Here is a 26,190-nt window from a genome sequence, read left to right on the forward strand (position 1 = left end):
AAACAGTGTCAGACCCCCCCCCCCCGTGACAAACAGGGTCAGACCCCCCCCCCCCCCCCCCTCCCTGTGACAAACGGGGTCAGACACCCCTACCTCCCTGTGACAAATGGGGTCAGACACCCCTACCTCCCTGTGACAACACGGTCAGGATCCCCCCCCCCCACCGTGACAAACAGGGTCAGACCCCCCCCCCCCTCGCCCCGTGACAAACAGGGTCAGACCCCCCCCCGTGACAAACAGGGTCAGACCCCCCCCCCCCCTCGCCCCGTGACAAACAGGGTCAGACCGCCCCCCGTGACAAACAGGGTCAGACCCCCTCCCCTCCCCTCAGCGACAAACAGGGTCAGACCGCCCCCCGTGACAAACAGAGTCAGACCCCCCCTCCCCCTCCCCCTCCGTGACAAACAGGGTCAGACCCCCCCTCCCCCTCCCCCTCCGTGACAAACAGGGTCAGACCCGCCACCCCCGTGACAAACAGAGTCAGAACCCCCCCTCCCCCTCCCCCCTCCGTGACAAACGAGGGTCAGAACCCCTCCCCCTCCCCTCCGTACAAACAGGGTCAGACCCCCCCCTCCCCCTCCGTGACAAACAGGTCAGACCCCCCCTCCCCCCCGTGACAAACAGGGGTCAGACCCCCCCTCACCCCCCTCCCCCTCCGTGACAAACAGGGTCCAGACCCCCCCCTCCCCCTCCGTGACAAACAGGTCAGACCCCCCCTCCACCCCCGTGACCAACCAGGGGTCAGACCCCCCCTCCCCCCCTCCGTGACAAACCAGGTGCAGACCCCCCCCTCCCCCCGTGACAAACAGGGTCAGACCCCACCCCCAGTGACAAACAGGGTCAGACCCCACCCCCAGTGACAAACAGGGTCAGAGCCCCCCCTTGACAAACAGGGTCAGACCCCCCCCTCCCCCTCCGTGACAAACAGGTCAGACCCCCCCTCCCCCCGTGACAAACAGGGTCAGACCCCCCCTCCCCCTCCGTGACAAACAGGTCAGACCCCCCCTCCCCCCGTGACAAACAGGGTCAGACCCCACCCCCAGTGACAAACAGGGTCAGACCCCACCCCCAGTGACAAACAGGGTCAGAGCCCCCCCTTGACAAACAGGGTCAGACCCCCTCCCCTCCCCCTCCCCCTCCCCCTCCCCCTCCGTGACAAACAGGGTCAGACCCCCCCCTCCCCCTCCGTGACAAACAGGGTCAGACCCCCCCCTCCCCCTCCGTGACAAACAGGTCAAACCCCCCCTCCCCCCGTGACAAACAGGGTCAGACCCCCCCTCCCCCTCCGTGACAAACAGGGTCAGACCCCCCCTCCCCCTCCGTGACAAACAGGGTCAGACCCCCCCTCCCCCCGTGACAAACAGGTCAGACCCCCCCTCCCCCCGTGACAAACAGGGTCAGACCCCACCCCCAGTGACAAACAGGGTCAGAGCCCCCCCTTGACAAACAGGGTCAGACCCCCCCCTTGACAAACAGGGTCAGACCCCCCCCCTCCCCCTCCGTGACAAACAGGTTCAGACCCCCCCCTCCCCCTTCGTGACAAACAGGGTCAGACCCCCCCCTCCCCCTCCGTGACAAACAGGGTCATACCACCCCCCCCCCCCCCCCCCCCCGGTAATAAACAGGTTCAGCCACTCTTTCCCCCTTTTGGAACCATTTCACGAGCGGTGGGCGGGGAGAGGGTGGGATTTATTTGGTTGGCTCTGCTCCTATTAGCTGGGAGGCCTGCCTGTCCTGGGAGTGCTGGGCGCTGATAGGCCAATGGGGGGGAGGCGGGTAGGGGGCGGGGTCAGGGGGTGGAGCCAATGGGCTCTTGCGCAGTCCATCAATCAGCGAGCTGTCTTTGGGCGGCCGCTGCGCCCATTCTGAGCCTCTGGTGTCATTGGAAGAGGCTGGAGAAGTTGGAGTGAGGGGGGGAATCGGGGTAGTTGTGAGTAATGGGATAGCCCGGATACACTTTAGCTCTTTTGTAGCTGCTTCGGGAAGCGCTGCGATATTTTGTTGCAAAAGATTTTAAATCCATTTAGAAAGGGAATCCGGAACCGCACCCCTTCTCCCCGCTGCTTCCCTCCTCGGACTGGACGCAGAGTTGCCAGTAAAGGGTAAGTTGTTGTGAATGTCATGGTGCCGGGGTTTGGGGGGAGGGAGAGAGAGAGAGAGAGAGTGAACAAGGAGAGTTGGTGCTGAGGGAGTGGGATTCACACCCCCCCTCACTCTCTCTCTCTCACACACACACACATACACGGCGATTGTTAACCCAGGGCTCCAATTAATTTGGTAGCCAGAGGAAGTAAGTTGGGGGTGTGAAATGCAGAGTGGGAGATTGGGTGAAAATGCAGCTGGAGGCTGGCTCTGCTCCCATCCCGAGAGGGAGGGGGTGGGGGGAGAGAGAGAGAGGCTACTGCGGGTTAGAGCGTGTCTGGTATTGGAGGGGGGAATCCCAGTTAACAGCTTGTCCCCGGGATCTCCTCAGACTGCACTTGTCTTACTTTAACAGACCCAGTCCTCAATCTGTTTCCCCCGAAACCCTTCCTGCGGCTTCTAACTGCGGGACTGAGCGAGCAACCCTGTAAATTGCTCTCTCCCGTCTCTCTTCCCCCCCCCCCCCCCCGGTGTGTGTGGATTTAAATTAATATTTTTCACACTTGGAAAAGCTGCGGGTTTGATTACTTTACGATTGTATACAAAGGCCATGTTAGCGTCCTTGGAAATGCTTGTTGCAGAAAGTTCGACGAGATTTGCCACCGAATTGAAAGGGGAGTCCGCTTTTCTTCTGCAGTGATGAACAGTTGGAGGTTTCGTGCTTTTTTTGAGTCAGAGACTGTGACTGGGGACAATGGGTCAGAAAAAGTGGAGTTCAGAGATTAGCGTGTTTCCAATTTGAAGCCTCAGAGAGTGATCGTAAAACAATTTACAGTAGCTCAGTTAGTTAACAACACTGCTACATTGTAGCAGAGGGACCGTGCAAATTGAAATCTTTGTCTTATAATAGTCTAATGATTCATTGAATATCTGTAAAGATTTCCCAGTGTGCCAGTCTTTAGCAACTTACGCAGTAGCATGTCAATATATGGTATGCATCAGTTTATTTTGAAGACCCTTTTCAACCAAGTAAGTTGTCAAATAACAAACCTGAGGAAGCATTTTAACCTGCAGTGGGGTCAATGATCTCCTATTTAATAAGAAGTGTTTTCAAATATAGTGTTAAACTTGTGTCCGGTTATTTAGTATGAGCTAACTTTCATTGTATCAGTTAGGACATCCAGTCTAGTCCTGCTTTCCAGTACTCCAACTACGTTCTGTACTTAGTCTCCATCCCATGATAGGTCCTCAGATTGACTTCCCCTCTAGAACAGCCGATGTGCTCTTTGAAGCGATTGTAATCTTTTGAGATAAACGCATTGGAGATGCTTCATGTCGGCTGCCCCATTCAAGTGGGAGGAATTAACTGTTCCACAAAGTACTCTCTCCACCGCCCCCCCGCCCAAAGCCAGAGCTGGTAACAAAGTTGTTCCATGCTTGCAACTGAAATTATTAATTCCTATTCAACATGCACACTGTCTGGTCATTACATCCTCCCTGTACACCCCCAGAGCAGATCTCCCTAGCTGGAGACTCCAGGATGTTTCTTGGGCTCAGTGTGGAATATCTCCTTATAGAAGACAGAAATTGTTAACATTTTTTGACTCCATTGATCCCAACTTCCGTCACTTCAGTATATTATCTGACAAATTATGGCTTACTTAGTTGTAATACATCACGAGGTTCAGGTTACTTTTGGAAACCATTTGAGCTCAGCTCAACAGTTGTCATCCCTTAATGCAGCTTTTTAATTCACTTTAATATTGGACATCTACAACCTCATCAGGTATCTTGATAATCTGCTTACATCCATATGATTTCTGATCCATATGCTGCCCCTCAGTGACATCATCTGAAAACACAGTGTCAGTTTTCAGAGGTGCGCTGATGATATCCAGCTCTACCTCACCACCACCACCACCTCTCAACCACCCCCCAACCCCACCCCCACCCCCGTCGCTAAGTTGTCAGTCTGTTTGTCTGAAATCTGGCCTGGATGAGCAGACATTTTCTCTTGTTAAATGTTGGGAAGACTGAAGCCATTGTCTTTGGTCCCCACTACAATCTCCATTCACTGGCTACCCACTCTACCCTCTCTCTAACAAACTCTGATGTTGAACCAGAATGTTTGTGGCCATGGTGTCTTATTTAACCTTGTTGAGTTTCTGACCACATGTTCATGCCATCAGTGAGACCGCCTATTTCCACCTCTGTAATGTCACCTGACTCAGCCCCTGTCTCAGCTCGTCTACTGGTGAAATCATCATTTATATCTTTGATACCTCTAGACTCGACTATTCCAACATATTCCAGATGATCTTCCACATTCTATCTTCCATAAACTTGAGGTTATCCAAAACTCTTGCCCAGGTGCTTACTCCTGTTTCCCTATCACCCTTGTGCTCACTGACGTGCATTGGCTTGTGGTTAAGCAATGACCTGATTTTAAAATTCTCATTCCTGTTTTCAAATCCCTCTATGATCTCACCCCTCCCTATCTCTGTAACCTCCTCCCACCTCAAACCTTCCAAGGCCACTCATCTAATTCTGGCCTCCTGTGCATCCCCAATTTTAATCACCCCACCATTGTTGGCATTGAGTGCTAAGCTCTGGAATTTTCTCTCTCTCTCACTACTTTAAAATAAGTGACAGTCTTTACTCAATAAACAAAACTATTACAGCTGAATTGTCAGTCATTCCTGTTGGGTATCATCACATGTGAATAGAAATGTGTACTTGGTGTTTATGTAACATTGGCCTCTGTTAATAAAGGACCTAAAATATTTTGAAGCTCAGCTTTTAACTCTCCATATTAATGAAATAATGAGTGGAAAACAACAATCTCGTGTTGTGAGTTCAGAAGATGGTTAGATTCTCTGCCTGTCTAATCTTTACTATTTCAGTTTTTGGTCTGAGCTGCTTTCCCTCAATGGGATTATTGCCTTTTAATCATTGCTGGGTGCCATTTCCACTCTCTTTTATTACAACTACACTGTGATTGAACTTTTCCAGCTAAAATGGAGGTTGGGAATTACTTTTCTATAATTATTACATTTTATTTAACTTTTTAATTCTGTGATAAGTTTCAGATAAGTAGAAGCTAATTGAAGTTCAGAACCTACAGCAGTTTATGGGCTAGCTATTTCAAAAAGAAAATCAGAATTAAACTTTTTTGTTATACTATTATGAGTGATTCTTACTTTTTAAATTGCTATCCAGGCAGGTCAATACTGTCCCTTTTACAACAAACATGTGGGGTATTTGTGCTTTGTGAATGAACTTTTGTGATATGTAGCTTAGTCTGATTTCAGCTATTGAATGTGTAGGCTTTCAGTGTTCTCTGATTCAAGGACTGCAAGCTTCATAAACTGCTGTCGTTCCCTTTTGATAAATGGAATTAACCCATTTGTTATAAATTACATGACAATATCACTTTTTACAATATTGCTTGTTTTTCTGACATTCCAAAATGAAGAGTTGACTTTGACCAATAATGAGCAACGGTCTAATACTCATACAGTCTGGAGGCTGCACTCTGATCAGTGCATACTAATCCACAACAATTTAAGAATGCTATATGTCAATGAATTCATTATTTTTGTGCTGTTTGATTTGATATCAGTGCTATTATTCAATGTCTCACAGCCTGCTCTCCACCCTCCCTCAGCCTAAAAAAAAGAAACGGACAGGTATTTGTACTGCCAAAGTCATAGTATATTTAAACTTTGATTATATTCCTCTGTGTTAGCATAGCTTGCAGGAATTTTATGTGCTCCAGACTTCTCTGTCTGTTCAAGTCATGCCACGTGCAAAGTTTTTTGTCTTTTTGGCAACTAAGAGATGAAACATTTATTTTGCCTTTTCCGTTTGAAATACTTTGACAGAATGGGATTTCACGGGAAGTCACAGCAGATCCATCAGTGTATAAACCAACATCTGTGGAAAAGTACGCTCAGCTTTGACCAGTGCTAGCAGCAGACACTGGGAATACTGAATTTGAAGTAGGAATCACCATAGTTCAATTCAATATTTTCTTGGATACATTGAACAGAATTAATTCTGTTTTTAGTGGGAGGCAGAGTGAGGGGAGAAACATTACAGCTTCTATTTGTCTATTTTTAATGTAATAAAACATTCTGAGGCTTTTTACAGCTTTATAAGACAAAATATGATATCCAGTTTTAGTCCGATTTTTAATGATATTGAAACTGTTTGTGCAGATAATCTCATCAAGCCTGGAAATTCTTTCTAAAGAACTGGTTGATCAAAGCTCTGGCTATCTCTCTGCTATATCATCCAAAGTTGGAAAGTGATATAATACTAAAGTTGTGACTGTGTACGTAAGGCTAAAATTTAGTCGCATGGTCTTTTTACCTTTTGAAACTATGACCATTTACAATGCTGACATGTATTTGATAAACTTTTTTTTCATTCATTCATGGGATGTGGGCTTCGCTGGCAAGGCCAGAATTTATTGCCCATCTCTAGTTGCCCTTGAGAAGGTGGTGGTGAGCTGCCTTCTTGAACCGCTGCAGTCCGTGTAGTATAGGTACACCCACAGTGCTGTTAGGAAGAGAGTTCCAGGATTTTGACCCAGCAACAGTGAAGGAACGGCGATATATTTCCAGGTCAGGATGGTGAGTGACTTGGAGGAGAACTTCCAGGTGGATAGTTTATCAAGTACATTGATGTGTGCCTATTGCACAGCAGACAGATGATTAATAGAAACTTTAGATAGAGGGCTAGAAAACGATTTGGAGAAATAGTTGCCCAGACTTTTGAACAATGTGTGTTTCCTGCTGCTCGTAGTATGTGACATTTTAACTTGTGCCTAGTCTTGTGTCGTAAAGTGCATCTGATGTGACTATAACAGTAGGAATAACGGAGAAAGCTGTTGTTTGAGCAAGTGAATGCTATTTTAATAAATGCTAGTGATGGATAATATGTTGAATGGTCTAATATTAAACATTGGTAAGATTGAAAAGAGCAGCAGAGAAAGTGATCGGTAAAGAGGCTTGTGTTTTTTACACTGATTTGATGAGAAAGTTTAAGAGGTTAAACTGGATAACAGCCAAATCTAAGAATCTTATTGAAAGAAAATTGTGAGACGGTAAAATAGTTTATATGTGTAATTGTAGCACTTTTTCATACCATGATACCTACAGCAGGGGTGCGTTGATGAGATAGCTTTGCATTTTCAAACAGCAATTTGAGTCAGGGGCGGCTGGCCAAGGGGAGGTAAGAGATAGTGTTCAGATTTGGGCCGTGTGGGCAATCGTACCTTCTTTTTAACTTGGTTTTGAAAAGTCTCCAGACTGTCATAGGAAGAGAAGATTGTGAGGAGTAAGAGCTTCCCTAGTTTTGAGAGACTTGGAAAGAATATGTTGAAAATCCAGTGTTTTTTCCACAAGCAGTCTCCCTTGGGAAGATTGCTGATTAGGGAGAGTTTTTGTATTGTGGGCCCACATCCATTCAGAGCTGAAAGATTGAGGACACCTGGATTCTAGTTCATGTAGCACCCTTGGAGCCGTGAGATTGAGGACACGACAACATCAGTCTCAGTATGGCTGAAACACAGATCTTAGGGGAAAAGCATTGACTAATCCACACATGGCCAGTTAGATATTTTGAAGTAATTTATTTCAAAGTGCAGTAAGTTGACTTCATGCCTACAAGGCCTGTGTGTTATTATTATTATTAAGAATGTAAGAGGGAGTACTTGGAAGTTAATCCAAAGGTGAAATTTCTATTTTTCAAATTCCTGCTTGTTTGTATTCTGAGGAACACTTGAGAAGTGTTGAGCAGGGTGAAAGCGAAAGAGAGAGAGAGAAACAGACACTGGATTAAACCCTCGAGGAAAAAGTGATTTCTATATTTTTAAAAATCACTATACTGTCTCCTTGAGTCTGATGCCGGAGTGCACACATTAACTACAGCTTTCCTATACATATTGCATCAGAAAGAAACCAGTGATTTTAAAGACTCATGTAAATGGCAGCAGCAGTGAGAGTAGCTAATGTAAATTCCGAGATACAGCTTGTTCATGCACATACTGAGGCAGATATGTGTGTACCATTGCTTTCCCAAGTAATCTGAGCATTAAGATTTGAGTAATTCCTGGAATTTTTAATTTTGGAAAGCAAATTTATTTACATGTTTCTATTACTGCTGAAAGTGGATATCAGTGACCAGATTCAGCAGAATTTGTGTGATTCGCTAGGAAGGAAATCTATGAAGTGTAGCATCAGGATGACCAGTTGACAGTTGAAAGGATGTTTCTGAAAGTTGGGTTCCTTGAGCATATGATTGGAGTTGTGGTCATAAAGTAGTTTAATAGTGAGCTGATTGCAACAGCACATTGCCGTGCTTGTGCCAAGTGTATATTTGAATTGTGATAGAATATAGGAGGACCTAGCTGAACTTGAGCCATACTGTGTCCATCTTTAAGGCTAGTTGGTGGGTGTATATAGAACATTGTTTTCTCTATTATTGAATAATTCTGGACTACAGCATCTCTTCCTGTCATTTGCAAAGGTACATGCAGTAAAGCCTGTTATTACCAGGACATCTCTAGACTGGAAGAGTGACCAGAATTTTAAAATGTTGCTAAGTGTTGGTATATAAACAAATCTGTTAATGTGTACCTTCAGGAAATGTCTAAACTCAAAGAAACAAAATGAGCTGCAACAAGGACTACAAGTGTAGAATTGTACATTTCTGTGAAAACATAGGGAAGTTATTTTCAAAAAAGCACGACCACACTGAAATAATTATGTTGGCCAAGATAGCAGTTCCTGCATCTCTTGGGTTAGAAGTATGCAGGAAGAATACAGCACTCTATAGTGTAAGAATAAACCTGTGTGTTCGCAGAGAAAGGATCTTTTTTATATATTTAATAAACCACCTCAGAGTATCTTAAGAGCCCATTCACTTCTTGGCTGGTGGCTAACTTTAATAGTGCAGCTGAATATTTTTACCACATGGTAATGCGAGAAAATAATCCAGATACAAAGACAGACTTGCCTTTATATAGCTCCTTTCACGTCCTCAGGACATATGAGTGTACCTCATGGCCAATGAAGTGCTTTTGAAAAGCAGTCACATTTGGAATTTCTGACTGGTCAGGTCTGCTCCTGGGTGTCCCAACTGGTTGACAGGAGTTCATTGTAACCCCTGCAAAGGATGCCCCCTCACTTGAACCAGTGGTGAGCTGAAGTGGCCTTTCTGGAATATAACTTTGCTGAGGCATGCTTTAGGAAGGATCTTTGACACACAACAATCTCTCCGCCATTATTATTTAAGAATGGAATGCACTTTAGCATGAACCAGTGTTGCCCTACAAAAGAAATTTTTCAGACAGCACATAGTTATTTCCTTGTATCTGAATAAACTACCGATTCACAGTAAGTAGATTTGTATCATTCACAGATTTCTCTTGGTCAAAGATGGCCATTATCGTGCTGAGTGAAGTTTAGAATGATTTGCTTTTTCCCAGCATCCCCCCCTTTAAAAAAAAACATGCTTTACCAATTGTATCAAATTAACCCACCTACTGTTATTTAATTAACCCTGAGGTTTTGTTTGCCGCCTAGTTTAGTGCCCCCAACACAAGCCCGTCTTGCCCATTCATCATTGATGTCTTGAACCTAAAACATTGGTTTGTAGGCGGACTATTCTGTGACTGCAGGACTAAATTTTGTTTGAGGTGGCACACATCATGAGAACGCAGTGTGGGCGCCGTTCCTCCTGAGAGCATCTTGTTAAATAAACAAGGACATCTCCCTATGTGGAAAGTATCTGAATAATTGGTCTGAGTAATGTTTATAACATATTGGAAAAAGGAACATCTCAATTACTTCAGCTGTTCAAGGCTTTAATTTAAAACCTTCCTCCCCCCACCTTTTAATATTAATGATAACTTAGGTATGGATTGGAGTATTATACTTGGGGGCTGGTTTTAAAACAATGACGGAAGGCAATGTTTGATTTGGCCTCAGTCTTTTTTTCCTTCTTGTGTTGTTAATTTATACTGCAGTTTTTAAACTGCCTTTAGAGTGCACATGTTGTGATGGATGCTGTCTCTTTCCCAAGCAGTAAACACCCAAGATGTTACGTGAATACATCATGTTGTAACAGCATTAATCAAATATTTTCTCAGTTTATTGCAACAGTAACGTAAAGTTAGGGATTAGATTTATTGGAAGTTAAATCTAAATCAACATTGAGGTGACTAAATTTTAGTCATGTGTAATAAGTATATGACTTTTTTGTAATTTGATGACATTTTGAGTTTAATGCTGCCGGTGTCTAGGAGGATTTTTAAGGATGGGGTTTAGGGGAGAACGCGATTTAAGGTGATGACTTTCAGTTAATTTTGCATGAAGTGTATCAGCACAACATTAAAAGAGGATTTTCCCTCCAATGCATTATTGTGGTAAATAAGCTGAGACAAATGTCCAGAATCCACCAACACTCCATGTGAGTCAATAGACAGGAAGAATGAATGTTTGGACTAGATACTGGGATGGAGACTGTAAAACAAACCTACAGGATCATACTGCACGTTGGTCTTCGAGAATAGTGTATTAGCTGCTTGGGTTTACATCATTTGGGATTTACTGCAGTGTCTGAAAGGAGTGTTTCTACTTTAACATGTCATTTACATTACAACACGCCGATTGGTTTTATTTTTCTCATGTAACGTTTTACTTTTCTCCCCCTCTTTTTCTAGTGTTCAATGCACTGAATGTCATTAATATTTTCATAAAAGCAAAAAACTGCAGATGCTGGAAATCCAAAACAAAAATACCTGGAAAAACTCAGCAGGTCTGACAGCATCTGCGGAGACGAATACAGTTAACATCTCGAGTCCGTATGACTCTTCAACAGAAATAAGGACAACTAGAAAAGAGGTGAAATATAAGCTGGTTTAAGGGGTGTGGGATAGGTAGAGCTGGGTAGAGGGCCAGTGATAGGTGGAGATAACCAAAAGATGTCATAGACAAAAGAACTAAGAGGTGTTGACAGTGGTGATATCTAAGAAATATGCCAATGCTTACATTAAGGGTAGAAAGCAGGACGAGCAAGGTACAGATAGCCCTACTGGGGGTGGGGTGGGGGGAAGGGATCGAAATAGGCTAAAAGACAGAGATAAAACAATGGATGGAAATACATTTAAAAATAATGGAAATAGGTGGGAAAAGAAAAATACATATAAATTATTGGAAAAAGGAGGATGGGGAAGGGGTGGGGATGGAGGAGCGAGTTCATGATCTAAAGTTGTTGAACTCAATATTCAGTCCAGAAGGCTGTAAAGTGCCTAGTCGGAAGATGAGGTGCTATTCCTCCAGTTTGTGTTGAGCTTCACTGGAACATTGCAGCAGGACAAGGAAGGACATGTGGACATGAGAGCAGGGTGGTGTGTTGAAATAGCAAGTGACAGAGAGGTCTGGGTCATGCTTGCGGACAGACCGAAGGTGTTCTGCAAAACGGTCACCCAGTCTGCGTTTGGTCTCTCCAATGTAGAGGAAACCGCATTGGGAGCAGCGAATGCAGTAGACTAAATTGAGGGAAGTGCAAGTGAAAGGAGTGTTTGGGCCCTTGGACGGTGAGGAGAGGGGAAGTAAAGGGGCAGGTGTTGCACCTTCTGCGGTGCATGGGAAGGTGCCGTGGGAGCGGGTTGAGATGTAGAAGATGATGGAGGAGTGGACCAGGGTGTCCTGGAGGGAACAATCCCTGCAGAATGCCGCTGGGGGGGGTGCGAAGGGAAGATGTGTTTGGTGGTGACATCATGCTAGAGTTGGTGGAAATGGCGGAGGATGATCCTTTGAATACTGAGGCTGGTGAGGTGATAAGTGAGGATAAGGGGGACCCTATCATAGTTCTGGGAGGGAGAGGAAGGTGTGAGGGTGGATGCGCGGGAGATGGGCTTGACACGGTTGAGGGCCCTGTCAACCACAGTGGGTGGAAAACCTTGGTGAAGACGTGTCAGAGGATCTGTTTTGGAAAGTAGCATCATCAGAACAGATGCGACGGAGGCGAAGGAACTGAGAGAATGGGATGGAGTCCTTAGTGGAAGTGGGTTGTGAGGAGCTGCAGTCAAGGTAGCTGTGGGAGTCGGTTGACTTGTAATGAATATTGGTTTAATGAATATTGGTGCACAGTCTATCACCAGAAATTGAGACAGAGAAGCCAAGGAAGGGAAGGGAAGTGTCAGAGATGAACCATGTGAAAATGATGGAGGGGTGGAAATTGGAAGCAAAATGAATAAATTTTTCCAGGTCCAGACAAGAGCATGAAGCAGCGCCGAAGTAATCATCGATGTACCAGAGAAAGAGTTGTGGGAGGGGGCCGGAGTAGCAGTGGAACAAGGAATGTTCCACATACCTCTATCCCCCACCGGGATGGTCTGATGGCTCTCCGCTTCTTCCTCGAACAGAGGCCCAAACAATCCCCATCCACCACTACTCTCCTCTGTCTGGCTGAACTTGTTCTCACACTGAACAATTTCTCCTTAACCTCATCTTACTTCCTCCAAATAAAAGGTGTGGCTATGGGTACCCGCATGGGCCCCAGTTATGCCTGTCTCTTTATGGGGTATGTGGAACATTCCTTGTTCCAGTCCTACTCCGGCCTCCTTCCACAACTCTTTCTCCAGTACATCGATGATTACTTGGGTGCTGCTTCATGCTCTTGTCGGGACTTGGAAACATTTATTAACTTTGCTTCCAGTCTCCACCCCTCCATCATTTTCACGTGGTCCATCTCTGACACTTCCCTTCCCCTCCTTGACTTCTCTGTCTTAATTTCTGGTGATAGAATTTGCACCAATATTCATTACAAGCCTACCTACTCCCACAGCTACCTTGACTACAGCACCTTGCATCCCGCTTCCTGTACGGACTCCATCCCATTCTCTCAGTTCCTTCGCCTCCGTCTGTTCTAATGATGCCACTTTCAAAAACAGTTCCTCTGACATGTCTTCCTTCTTCCTTAACCGAGGTTTTCCACCCACGTTGGTTGACAGGACCCTCAACCGTGTCTGGCCCATTTCCCGCGCATCCGCCCTCACACCTTCCTCTCCATCCCAGAACCATGATAGGGTCCCCCTTGTCCTCACTTATCACCCCACCAGCCTCCGCATTCAAAGGATCATCCTGCGCCATTTCCACCAACTCCAGCATGACCAAACACATCTTCCCTTCACCACCCTGGCGGCATTCCGCAGGGATCGTTCTCTCCAGGACACCCTGGTCCACTCCTCCATCATCCCGTATTTTACCCCCTCCCACGGCACCTTCCCATGCAACTGCAGAAGGTGCAACACCTGCTCCTTTACTTCCCCCTTCCTCATCGTCCAAGGGCCCAAACACGCCTTTCAAGTGAAGCAGCATTTCACTTGCACTTCCCTCAATTTAGTCTACTGCATTCGCTGCTCCCAATGTGGCTTCCTCTACACTGGAGAAACCAAAATGCAGACTGAGTGACTGCTTTGCAGAACACCTTCAGTCTGTCCGCAAGCATGACCCAGACCTCCCTGTCGCTTGCCATTTCAACACACCACCCTGCTCTCATGCCCACATGTCTGTCCCTGGCCTGCTGCTATGTTCCAGTGAAGCTCTACGCAAACTGGAGGGACAGCACCTCATCTTCTGACTAGGCACTTTTATAGCCTTCTGGACTGAATATTGAGTTCAACAACTTTAGATCATGAACTCTCTCCTCCATCCCCACCTCCTTTCCGATCCCCCCTTTTCCAATAACTTATATGTATTTTTCTTTTCCTACCTATTTCCATTATTTTTAAATGTATTTCCATCCATTGTTTTATCTCTACCTGTTAGCCTATTTCGATCCCTTCCCCCCACCCCGCCCCCACTATGGCTATCTGTACCTTGCCCATCCTGCTTTCTACCCTTAATGTCAGCATTAGCACATTTCTTAGATAATATCACCACCATCAGCACCTCTTTGTTCTTTTGTCTATGACATCTTTTGGTTATCTCCACCTATCATTGGCCTTCTATCAAGCTCTACCTGTCCCCCCCCCCCCACCGCCTTAAACCAGCTTATATTTCACCTCTTTTCCATTTAGTACTGTTGAAGAGTCATACGGACTCGAAAGGTTAACTGTGTTCCTGTCCGCAGATGCTGTCAGACCTGCTGAGTTTTTACAGGTATTTTTGTTTTTGTTTTGTCATTAATATTTTCATCGGGTTTCCCATTTCAGTTTTGTTGCTTCACTCTGAAGCATCTTGCGACAGCAATTTACTTGTCTTTTCTGTGAACACACTGTCAGCAGATAATCAAATATTTCCAAGAATAAATTGTGTGTAATTTAGTGTTTTTAGTTTTAACCTGTTTATGGGACCTATTGCCCACCCCTAGTTGCCCTTGAGAAGGTGGTGGTGAGCTGCCTTCTTGAACCACTGCAGTCCATGTAGTGTAGGTACACCCACAGTGCTGTTAGGGGAGGGAGTTCCAGGATTTTGACCCAGCGACAATGAAGGAAAGGCGATGTATTTCCAAGTCAGGATGGTGAGTGGCCTGGAGAGGAACTTCCAGTTGGTGGTGTTCCCATGTATCTGCTGCCCTTGTCCTTCTAAATGGTAGTGGTCGTGGGTTTGGATGGTGCTGTCTAAGGAGGCTTGGTGAGTTCCTGCAGTGCATCTTGTAGATGGTACACACTGCTGCTACTGTGCGTCAGTGGTGGAGGGAGTGAATGTTTGTGGATGTGGTGCCAATCACGTGGACTGCTAAGTCCTGGACGGTGTCCAGCTTCTTGTGTGTTGTTGGAGCTGCACTCATCCAGGCAAGTGGAGAGTATTCCATCACACTCCTGACTTGTGCCTTGTAGATGGTGGATAGACTTTGAGGAATCAGGGAGTGAGTTACTTGCCGCAGAATTACCAGCCTCTGGCCTGCTCTTGTAGCCACAAGATTTATATGGCATAGTCCAGTTCAGTTTCTGGTCAATGGTAACCCCGAGGATATCGATCGTGAGGGATTCAGCGATGGTACTAGGTTGAATGTCAAGGGGAGATGATTAGATTCTCTGTTGTTGGTGATGGTCATTGCCTGACACTTGTGTGGCACAAAAGTTACTTGCCACTTGTCAGCCCAAGCCTGGATATTGTCCAGTCCTTGCCATATATTGGTACGGACTTCAGTACCTGAGGAGTCGTGAATGGTGGTGAACATTGTGCAATCAATGAACAACCCCAATTCTGACCTTATGATGGAAGAAAGGACATTGATGAAGCAGCTGAAGATGGTTGGGCTGAGGCACTCCTGCAGTGATGTCCTGGAGCTGTGATGACTGACCTCCAACAACCACACCCATCTTCCTTTGTGCTGGGTATGACTCCAACCCGCAGAGAGTTTTCCCTCCCGATTTCCATTTTCACTGCTTTTAACTTTTCTTTGTGTCATTCTAATTAAGAAGGATGATGTCTAAGACAGTATTCCTCACCATTTGAGGTATGGAAGATGTTTTTCAGGTACACTTTGTTCTGCAGATTTAGAATTACTCGGTTGCTCAGCTAGAAATTGGGGTAATGGTGTCTGTTACTTTTTGGGCAGAATTGTCCCATCGGCGGGGGTGGGGGGGGGGTAGAATTCCCGACGTCACCCCGCCCCATTTAAATTTTCAGGTTGGCGGGGGCTCAGCCGAATCAGCTGTGCGCCCGTTGACCTGTCAATAGTCAATTGAGGCCATTGGCAGAGTCATTAAACTAACTAATGGACCTGCCCATCCATCCTTAAGGTTAGCGGACAGGCCGGGAGCCCTGGCGAGAATCAGAAAAAGCATGAAGCCTCATTCGCGGGCGGGATGAGGTTTCATGTAGGTTTTAAAACATTTTATTAATTTTTTTTTAAAAAATTACGGACATGTCCCAACTCATGTGAGTGTCACATGAGTTGGGATATGTCGGAATTTTTTTCTATTTTTTAATATTTTTGACAGTACGGCCGATTTCCCTGAGGCAGTACTTAGCCTCAGGGAGATGAGTGCTCCCTTTCGTGTGCATGCGTGAGAGAGCGCACTCAGGTTTAGGGACTCCCCCTCACCCGCACAGATAGCGTACAGTGCTTCCGTGCGGATGTCACACTGGGCAGGCCTTAGTTGGCCCACCCACATAAAATGGCACCGCGCCCCCAATTGGGGACACTGATCAGAGCACTTCAACTTCACCCCCGACAGGGGAAAACCCTGTCCTTTGTTTACTTTGGGTCTTTTTAATGTCCATCTGTTAGCCACTGGGGGATGATTGGTGGAATCCCCCAAGTCCATGTCTATTTGCTGTGATTGTGTAAGTTTAGGGTGAGGTAGTTTGAGTAGATTTGCTGGTTGTGGGATTTGTCGTGTGTTCCCTTTTCTGAGCCCCTTGTGTCTGTAGAATTTGTAATTCAGTGATGGCCCACAACTCGTGTTGTCAAAGAACCTTTTCTGTTCCAGCAAATGATGCAGGTTCTCCAGCAACATTTTCAGGAGTGAACTCAATTTACTGACTAGGCGAATGACAGTTAGTTACTGAGAACAATATATGTTTAGTAATCTTCTTGCTAAATTTCTGCTGCATTTATTTGTGCACTTTGTCTCACTGGTTGGTACATTTCTTTAGTTGTGTGGAGATTTCAGATTGATAAAGCATGAAATATGAAGCTGCGTTGCTACTGCTGGGTGGGTCTGTCACAACCCTCTGAGCTCTCTGAATTTCAGCCTCTTGTGCTTCCCTGATTTTCATCGGTCCACCTTTGGTGGCTGTGCCTTCAGCTGCCTGGGCCCTAAGCTCTGGAATTCTCCCTCTAAACCTCTCCACCCAATTACATCCCCACCTCCACCTTTTTAAGATGCTCCATAAAAGATCTTTGATCCAAGCTTTTGGTCCTTTGTTCTAATATCTCCTTAAGTGACTCAGTGTCAAATTTTGTTTGAGAATACTCAAAGTGCCAGGGGACATGTTACTACATTAAAGGCGGCACCATATAAATGCAAGTTTTTGATGTAATGCATTATATATATATTGAGTAAGGGAGGGTACTTTCCTAACCCTTCATGCTTGTGTTATGACCAATAAGAATGTTATGAAGTAAATGAGTCACCAGCGTTCTAAGCAACAGAGACAGACAGCGGGAGGGCCAAACAGAGGGTGGATGAGCGAGACAAGACAGTCACATAGAGGGCAGACGGGTAATAATTCCATAGCCTGATACAGGCCAGCAGTGCATCTGCTCCATCACTGGCCTCTGTCAGCTTCATAACCTTGCCTATCCTACACCTCAAACCTCCCATACCCCCTCTATGCTTGTGTGAAAGTGTGCTAGGTGTGTCTGTCCCAACTCAGCGAGCGAAAGACCAGTCTTTGGCTGTCTGAAATGATAAAACAGCATAAAGCACGACAGGAAGAGGTGCAAAAGAAAAGATTTGCAAGGATGATGCCACAGCTGCGAGGTTATAACTGCCAGGAGATGATGGCACCTGAAACCTGCTGTCTGTAAGGGCAATGGAAGCAGATTCAAGAGCAACTTTCAAAAGGGGATTGGGGGTAAGGATTACAGGACTATGGGGAAAGAGCAGAGGAATGGGATTAATTGGACACCTCTTTCAAAGAATTGGCATAGGCACAATGGGCTGAATGGCCTCCTTCTGCACTGTATTATTTTGATTCTGTGCCCCTTCCCCAGCCATTGAGAAATTCCAGTGACCTGGGAATAAGTTGCAGTGAGTGTAGTTGAAGGCTGCATCATGTCATTTTGAGTGTGCACTGTTTAAACGTCAGAGAGACGGTTTTAGAATTTGCAGCATTTTTTTTACAACTGCACTCTTGAGTAAGAGGTTTTAGCTAAAAGAGAATGAGGAATGCACTGCCTCATGCTCACACTGATAACACAGAAGCCTTGTAGTCACAGCATTGTAGGGTATTTGGCCCTTAGGAGCCCGAATGGTCAGACATGTCAACTGGCAGGTAAATCAATAAGGCAGTCTTGATAGCATCTCTGAAATGTTTGTATTCTGGCCCGTGCGTGCGTGTCTGTCTGTGTGCGTGCATGTGTAGGGTATTGCTAGGGACTAGTAGGTGGGTGTGTGTTTAGGGGATGGTGCTGAATGGGATAGTGTTAGTAGCATGTAAGTGTGTATCTTCTAAAGAATTTTTGATTATTTTTAAAGGAAATTGTACCAATCCTAAAAAAATGAATCGAATGCAGCTTTTTGGTAAGTAACAGGGGTGTAGCGAAATGGAGCAGTCCCAGCACAGCAGGCTAGCTGTTTGAGTTCAGTCGTTCAGTGGGGGAGGGGATGTAGGGGATGCATTACTCTACCAGTCAGTACAGGAACTGTGCTTGACTCATGTACCTGATAGTAACCTGCTAGCTCGCCTGTTACCAACCAGCCCCAGGGATGTATCTGGTCGGTGTTGTGGATCTATTCATGACACCAGGATGAAGAGCTGCATTAAAGGCCCCATTTGTATTGGTGTTGAAAATAATGGAAGAGGCTGCACTGTAAAGGTTTTGTACCAATTAATTACAACTTTGGCTGTGTTAATGAATGTGTAAATACAAGTAATTTATTGTATGACAGTCCGTGTTTCTAAGTGAATATCTCAGTGTTTGTGAACCTAGATGGTCAGCATTGCCCTCTACTTCAGCTGTTCATATACTAGTGATTCTAGTCTACTTAATGCTGACAGTTGCATTTTGAATGCAAGCCCCTGAATACAGAACAATGCAGGATTAGGGCTTTTTTTTTTGACAGAATTCAAATCTCTGATTATCAGAAATCAATCTCTCACCGTGTAGGGCTATAATGCATTATTATCCATTAAAGGTACCAAAGTATTCGGTTTCTGATTCTGGCGATTATAGGGAATGCTGGACTGCTATTCTGCTAATTGTGTCACCTGTCTGTTAAATGGAGGTGAGATTCGTACCTGAGGACAGAAGCCGGGGATCAATCACTGACAGATCTTGCTGGCTCACACCCGACTTTGTTCATGCCTGGAGGCAGTTTGCAGAATTTCTGCACGCGCAGCAGCTTTGTGGCATGTGTGAACAGTGCAGTGAGTGTGCTAGCACCTGGATCAGAGGAGGGACCCATTCATAGCGACTGCAACATTTCTGTTCTGTTTTTTGCAAATATCGACTGGCCTTGGGCACGGTGGGTGAGTTCAAACTCTGAAGCTTCTCCGTGTGACACCTGCACACAGAGCATGTGCGAAATAAAAACATCGACCAGGTTAATTACCCTCCTGTAATAAGACATTGTAAAATATTCATTGCTAATTACCAGTTTGAGCTAGCTGGATTCATAAGGTAACCCTAATCCCCACGTTCAAACTGCAAGGGGTTCCTGTAATGTAGGGGGAGCAAATTAAAAGTCATGGGTGGGTTGGGTTGGGTGGAGGGAGGAAATCAAATGGTGAGAAAAGGTCATTTCCACCTGTCGTGTGACTTGTCAGGAAACTTCCTAATATTCCACACACTGTTTATAATACCGTGAGTAATTTCCTCTGTAAAATGATTAAATGTACAGCATTGACATTATTTGCAAGCTCATTACTTTATTGTATTAAAACACTGAGGGGGCCCAGTAGATTGACCCATTGATCTTCTCTGTTTTCTTGGGAAGGTTAGCTACAGCCTGGACTATTTACCAGTTTAACTGATTTGGCCTCTCGGCAATATAAATGCCATGGTTTGTGTAAATACAGAAAGTTATTTAGATGTCAGATTGAGTTTATCCTCTTTCAGAGGAAGCTGCCTCCCCCCCTTTTTTTTTTAAAAGCTGTTTCTCGTGCTGCTCGTTTCCACTTTCTTTTTCCCCTGTCACCAGCAGCGAAGCTGAGACTATCACTTCCCCTTTTTTATTAAACAGCCCATCAAAGGCCAGCAGCCTTCTGAGAAATGGAAACGAAACCCGCCGTGTGTTAGTCGATGGGCAACGACTTCAGCACAAGGGCCCGTGCTCTGTCCGATCAGGGTGGGGGGAAGGTTGTTAGCAGGAGGGGGAGGATGACAGTGGCAGTGGCAGATGGACGGGTATGGCTGCGGGGTGGGGCGGTGTGAGGGAGCTGGTGTAAGGGGGTGGGGTGTACTGGCTGGCAGGTATGGCTGTGTAGTGGGGTGGTGTGGAGGAGCTGGATATAGGGGGGTGTGTACAGGTTTGTGGGTATGGGTGGAGGGTGTGGGATGGGTCGGGTAAGGGGTGGGGTGTACGGGTTGGTGGGTATGGCTGAGGTGGGGGGTGTGGGGTCTCTGTACCTTACTTCAAAAGTACTTAATTGGGTGGAAAGTACTTTGGAACATCCTGAGTTTAATGACTAAGTAAATACAAGCCTTTTCTCTTTCTCTCCCTTTTTCCCCTTAATTCCTAACTTCCCCTTGTTCCTCCTCTCTCTCCTGCTACCCTGTGGAATGGTCATTGAGATGTTTTGTGTATAGACCTAGGTCAGTATCTCTCTCTAGTTGCTCAGCCAGTATAATGTTCTCAGACCCTCGTTTCTCCCAGATCGCAACAAGTGCCTTTCCTGTTTCCTCAGCAGGTAGCTAGAGATTGGAAGGTAACCGAGACTTCTTTCTGTTTAAAGAGACGTAGGATCTTAATGGCGAAACAACAGAACCGGTAGTCAACAAGGAAGAGAAACTGACATTTAAAAAATAGAATTCGGAGCCCACAGGATTAGTTGAAAATGACCCAGACTGTATTGAAGGAATTTCATTAAAGAATTTGCTGTCAGCCTTTGTAAAAATTTGATCAACTTTTACCCTGTGAGTGGTGACAATCTGTGTGGAGGAAACTGGTTTGATAAAGCAGCTGATTTAATACTGTGGGCTGCTCCATTACAGAGACAGCAGGTCGACTGGTTCATAACTACATTTTTCTTTGATTATTCAGCTCAAATGTCTTTTTTGGGCATACTGGTCTCCTTTATTTGAAACACATCAAAGTTTTAATTCCCGCTCAAAGCATTCCAGGGAAATGAACCATATACAAAGTAACTGAAATAAAGGAGAAAGGGCTAAAATCGAGAGAGTTGAACTGGGAAGAAGACCAGCACTTAACAATGTCTTGCATGCTTGTACAAGCACTTGGGTAAGTGCTTCCTAGTGATGACCATCGCTTTAAACTTCCTGATTGGTTTGTCAATGGGTAGAAAGCTGTGAACTGGGACTGAAATATCAGATATTGAGTAAGGAAGGGTAGAAAGTTGAGGGTAAAGACAGAGGGGAGCGTGTTTCTTTAGTTTATGCACCAGAGGGCAATTTTTCTAAACTTTCTCGTGAAAGGCGCAAATGCTTAACAAAACAAATTGCGACCTTCTAAGCACCTGGCGCAGTAATAAGCTGAAAAGTCACTTTTATAAGCGACATGAATTGTGAATGCTTTGGGGTTTCGAGGTGAAATATTTGCTGTTTTGAATTTTCCTGACCTGTTGGTCGGGGTTGACTAGAGCACATAACGCATAGGAAAATTAGGAGGCATATGTGACTGTGACAGACTGGCAGGAGGATGTGCAGACTTGTACACTGTTGTGAGTTTCTCCCCATTATGGAATGACCAGATTGCTTCTTCATGGCCCCTTCGTCGTCTTTTAGCAAAGCAAAGAAAACAGGATTCCTTTCAATTCTTCAAAAAAAAACCCCACCAGTGGGAGGAATGAACTCCCCTGCGCCCAGCAGAAAGCAGGCGATACAAATGTTAAAAATTTGGAGCTGGACCTCTGCCCTTTTCCCCTTCTCCTCAGCACTAGATTCATAGGGGCAGAATTTTTAGTTCGGCCTGTGGGCGCGTGCCCGCTTGAGCATAAAATAGTCCGTGACGATGTCAGGCGGGCGTCCCAACATCATCCCTGTGCTCACACGATATTTCGGTCAGTGGGCGGGTGCAAAAGCAGGAATCGCGCCCGCCGAGGATTGAGGGGGCAATTAAACTCATTAAAGTTCCAATCATCCCCTTACGGTTGGTGGGCAGGCGATTCTGCCAGGCGGGCTTCACGATTTTGATGAAACCTCATCCAAGGGCAGCAGGACGAGGTTTCTGTTATTAAATAGAAAAAAATAAAAATGTTTGGACAGAATGTTCTTCATCTTGTATGTTGAGGTGACTGATTCTGATGCGTGGACGTTTCTTTTCTGGATTTTAACATCTTTATCGATTTTGCTTTTAAATCCTTCAGCTCCCTGAGGCAGCCCACTGCCTTCAGACAGCTTTCATTCTGCATGCTCCCCACCCCCCAGCTCCTGTGCTTACATCAGTGCCCACCATTCTGCCCCCCACTCTGGCAGTGCTGAGCCTGAAGTATGAAATTGAGGTGGGGGTCGGGGAGGGGAGGGGTCAGTCGCGGTAGTCGGCCTGTTCCTCAGCGCTTCCCAGGCCTGCCGAACTCAAAATCCTGCCCATAAGGTGGTTGAGAAACCTGTGCCGCTCAGGCAAGGTGAGTGTGTTTAAGTCAGGGTCCTGCTCTGTAAGCAGGAAGGTGAAGGTGTTTTTTTTTTATTACAGCTAATTGGGCATGTTCTCTCCCGTGGGAAATTCCACTCGATGCATCCCTGCAGCTCAGAGACACCAGTCATTGTTAGAGGTATGCTGGGAAATGATGTCTCCCTGTGGGACAGTTGGAGAGGAAGCTGCCTCTGTAACTGCCCAACCACCGCCCCCCCCCCCCCCCGGGCCAGAAAACATAATTTGGGTCAGTGCAGCCCTGGGTATTTTGGGTGAATGGTATAGAAACATTGAAGCGGAAGCTGGGTAAACACATGAGGGAGAAAGGAATGGAAGAATATGCTGATAGGGTGAAATGGAAATGGGTGGGGGGGGGGGAGGCTCGTGTGAAGATAAACACCAGCATGTGGCCTGTTGCTGAGCTGCAGTAGTAGGTAAGAAGAATCTTAATATTTATGACTCAGTACACTTGTCATTTAGGTACTTTTGGGTTTTCAGAACATCCCATTGACTTGGCACAGGAGAAATAAGGTTGTTGGTACAAATCCTCATTCTTTAACACCCCTCCTGCCCCACCCCATGGCCTTTATTGTCTAAAGGTCAGTTTCAGGCTATTTGCTGTATGTTTGGAGGAGGAGGGAGGGATTTTATTCTAGCTTGTGATTTATGAATATTTAACAGTGCTTCCATTAGAGAATTTCTTGTTCCAGGTTATGTATCTTTTGAAGTATATTTTGGATGAGCCACTCTGATCTGTTAACAGTCCTCAGCCAAGCCATAACGCTGTTCCCTTTAAGGCCCTTGTGAAACGTGTCGATGTTCAGTGCCCTCAACCAGATCCATTTCATTTAGGCACTGTTTATAAATGCTGCATTAATTACCTGTTTCACCCAAGCATGATAAAGATCATTTGAGATCGTTTCATTAATTATTTTGACTATATTCTGTAAAATTACTATATCGCCACTTAATGGGTGAGGTGGTTGAAGAATTTAAAATGATTGATTAATTGATAGGGCCGACAGAGAGAGAGAAACTATTTCCTCTGGTTGGGTGGAGAGAGGGGTGGAGTGGGAGCCTGGAACAAAGAACTTAAAAAGCAGAGTCAGGCCATTCAGGGGTGAACTCAGGGAGCACCTTCCTCACACAAAGGGAGGTGGAAATCTGGAACTTGCCACACCCAACCCCTGCAAAATGCTGTGGAGGCTGGGGGGTCAGTTGAAAATTTCAAAACTGAGAGTGATGGATTTTTGTTAGGTAAGGGGGATTACGGGTTATTGATGGAGTTAAAATACAGTTCGAGGGGCTGAATGGCTTCCTGTTCCTATGTTGAGCCATATTTAAATTAAATTTAAAACCCTATTTGAAAACCAGTTGCCTGTCAGTAATCTTTCACTTCACTATGAAAGTTAATTTTTGCAGATTATTTTCCCAGGATATAATTTTTGGGTGCACACCTTTCATCAGCTGTTTTATTGGTTACGCAGATATAGTTTGCAAGCACCATCATTTTGCGAGGTGGAGCATGTAGTGTGCAGCGCTGCACAACATGGTGAGTGAATTCCCGGTGGGAATCCAGCGCTCATACCTAATGATGTATACTAGAACAGGGGTCCCGAGTGTCAATACCTCAGCAGTGGGAACATATGGAGACTCGTGCTAAATAACGACCTCCTCCTGGATATGAGAAATTTTTACTGAGGGGGAAGCATTGTAAAAATACAGGAACGCAGAGATGAGGTTGACTCTTGTCTTCTGTACGAAGAGAAAATAGAACCGATATTGCAACACCCCCCCCCCCCCCCCCCCCCCCAGCCTTTCCCTAAAGTACCTGTAGAAATCCAGTGACAAACGCTAGAACACAAACAGTTCAAGGCAGAATGATATTTTAAATGATTTGCTGACATTGATTTTGAGAGTGGGGAGGGCAATAGGAGAGCTTTTCTATTTCACATTTTCTCTTTCCCCCCCCCCACCCCCCAACCACCTTTCTCTCTCGTAATGCTACCACTCTATGACATTAGCCAAATAGTAAAATAAATTGCTTCAAATCTCTGAACGAGCTTGATTAGACAAAGGCTGATGTGTTTCGGTAGTTGCTGGGAGTTAAGCGCCTGCTTTTGTACATCTTGAGGTAATGTAGATGGCTGAAAGATAGATGAGGGCCAGATGCAGTTTGGCACATGTTCAAACAGCTGCTGTTGTGCTGTGTTTCATTAGCTGGGAGTTAACTGTTAACCCAGCACTGAAAACTGCCACGAAGCTTCTCACTGTGTTGTGTGAAAGCATGAAATCTGTAACAATGTACAGTCACCTCATTCTGTGAAGAGACATTTTGCATTTGAAAAGAGCTGCACGTCCAAACCAATCTCCATTTCTATTTTGTTTTCTCTCATTTTATTTCACCCACACACCCCTCCCCTCCCCTCACCTCACTCTCTGAGGGTGGATTTTTCCTGGACTCCACTCTGAGGGCACAGTCCAAATTCCAGTCTTGACGGACATTTATGTTTCTGATTTTCTATTTGTCATTGTGGAGAAGTGGGAGGAAAATAGGGCTGGACAGAGCGAGTGCTAAAATGACTTGGCGCGTGCAATATTTTTTAAGTCACCATAGGATGTAAGCATCTCTGGCTAAGCCAACATTTATTGTCCATTGCTAACTGCCCTTGAGAAGGTGGTGATGAGCTGCCTCCTTGAACCGCTGCAGTCCATGTGGTGTAGGTACACCCACAGTGCTGTTAGGAAGGGAGTTCCAGGATTTTGACCCAGCGACAGTAAAGGAACAGCGATATATTTCCATGTCAGGATGGTGAGTGACTTAGAGGGGAACTTGCAGGTGGTGGTGTTCCCATCTGTCAGCTGCCCTTGTCCTTCTAGACGGTAGTGGTCGTGGGTTTGGAAGGTGCTGTCGAAGGAGCCTTGGTGAATTCCTGCAGTGCATCTTGTAGGTGTTACACACTGCTGCTACTGTGCTTCGGTAGTGGAGGGAGTGAATGTTGAAGGTGGTGTTGGAATGCTGATCAAGCAGACTGTTTTGTCTTCGCTTTGACAATAGTGGAATCTCTTAGGCCTCCCCATAAAGATTTTCTTTGTGTTTTGACCCCTTGTACAATTTTAATTGATCCACCATTGGCATCTGGTACATAAGCTCTGAAATTCCCTCCCTGAACCTCAATTTTTCTTTGTTGTTGTGAGCCACCTTGGGGGGCACTTTGTTAAAGTAACCATATAAGTGCAGGTTGTTGTTACAGATTTCCTCTTGCATGCAGTCACCTCTGCAGTTCAGGCATGTTGTACCAGTTAACACTGCCTATGTGGCTTTCCTGCCCCCACATTCTGTAAATGGCTGAGTTAATTGGATTTGAAATGGTTGTGAAAGTCCTTTTTTTTTGCAGTTTAGAAATGTTGTGAGATTTTGTTTGTACTCTCTGTTCTGACACTTTAAGTACATCTTCACCAAGGATTTATTTCTATCCTGCTGCCTGCCCTTTGAAATAGGAAATAAAGTTGAGGTTTTTCTGATGGTGCAGTGAGGAACTGACCCATGAAGAGTAGGAATGTCCCAAGTCTCAGCCAGTATTATAATGGCATTTGCTTCCTGGATGAAGATCTCCTAGCTTTCCCCTCTGAGTCTATATTAATCACCTAGACTCGGATGT

At 45.5% G+C, this 26,190-nt stretch overlaps 1 protein-coding gene across 4 annotated transcripts in view; it reads left to right on the forward strand.

Annotated features, from left to right (window-relative positions):
- Nucleotides 1–1,842: 1,842 nt before the first annotated feature.
- The window catches only part of sertad2b (SERTA domain containing 2b), a 70,774-nt gene continuing 46,426 nt past the window's right edge, over nt 1,843–26,190 (forward strand). For all 4 annotated transcript variants that reach the window (XM_041206232.1, XM_041206248.1, XM_041206240.1 and 1 more), the window contains exon 1: nt 1,843–2,102. The gene's annotated coding sequence lies outside the window, so the exon portion shown is untranslated. The remainder of the gene's footprint in view (nt 2,103–26,190) is intronic.

This window comes from Carcharodon carcharias, chromosome 2 (genome assembly GCF_017639515.1).
Source record: "Carcharodon carcharias isolate sCarCar2 chromosome 2, sCarCar2.pri, whole genome shotgun sequence".
NCBI classification, from domain to species: Eukaryota; Metazoa; Chordata; class Chondrichthyes; order Lamniformes; family Lamnidae; genus Carcharodon; species Carcharodon carcharias.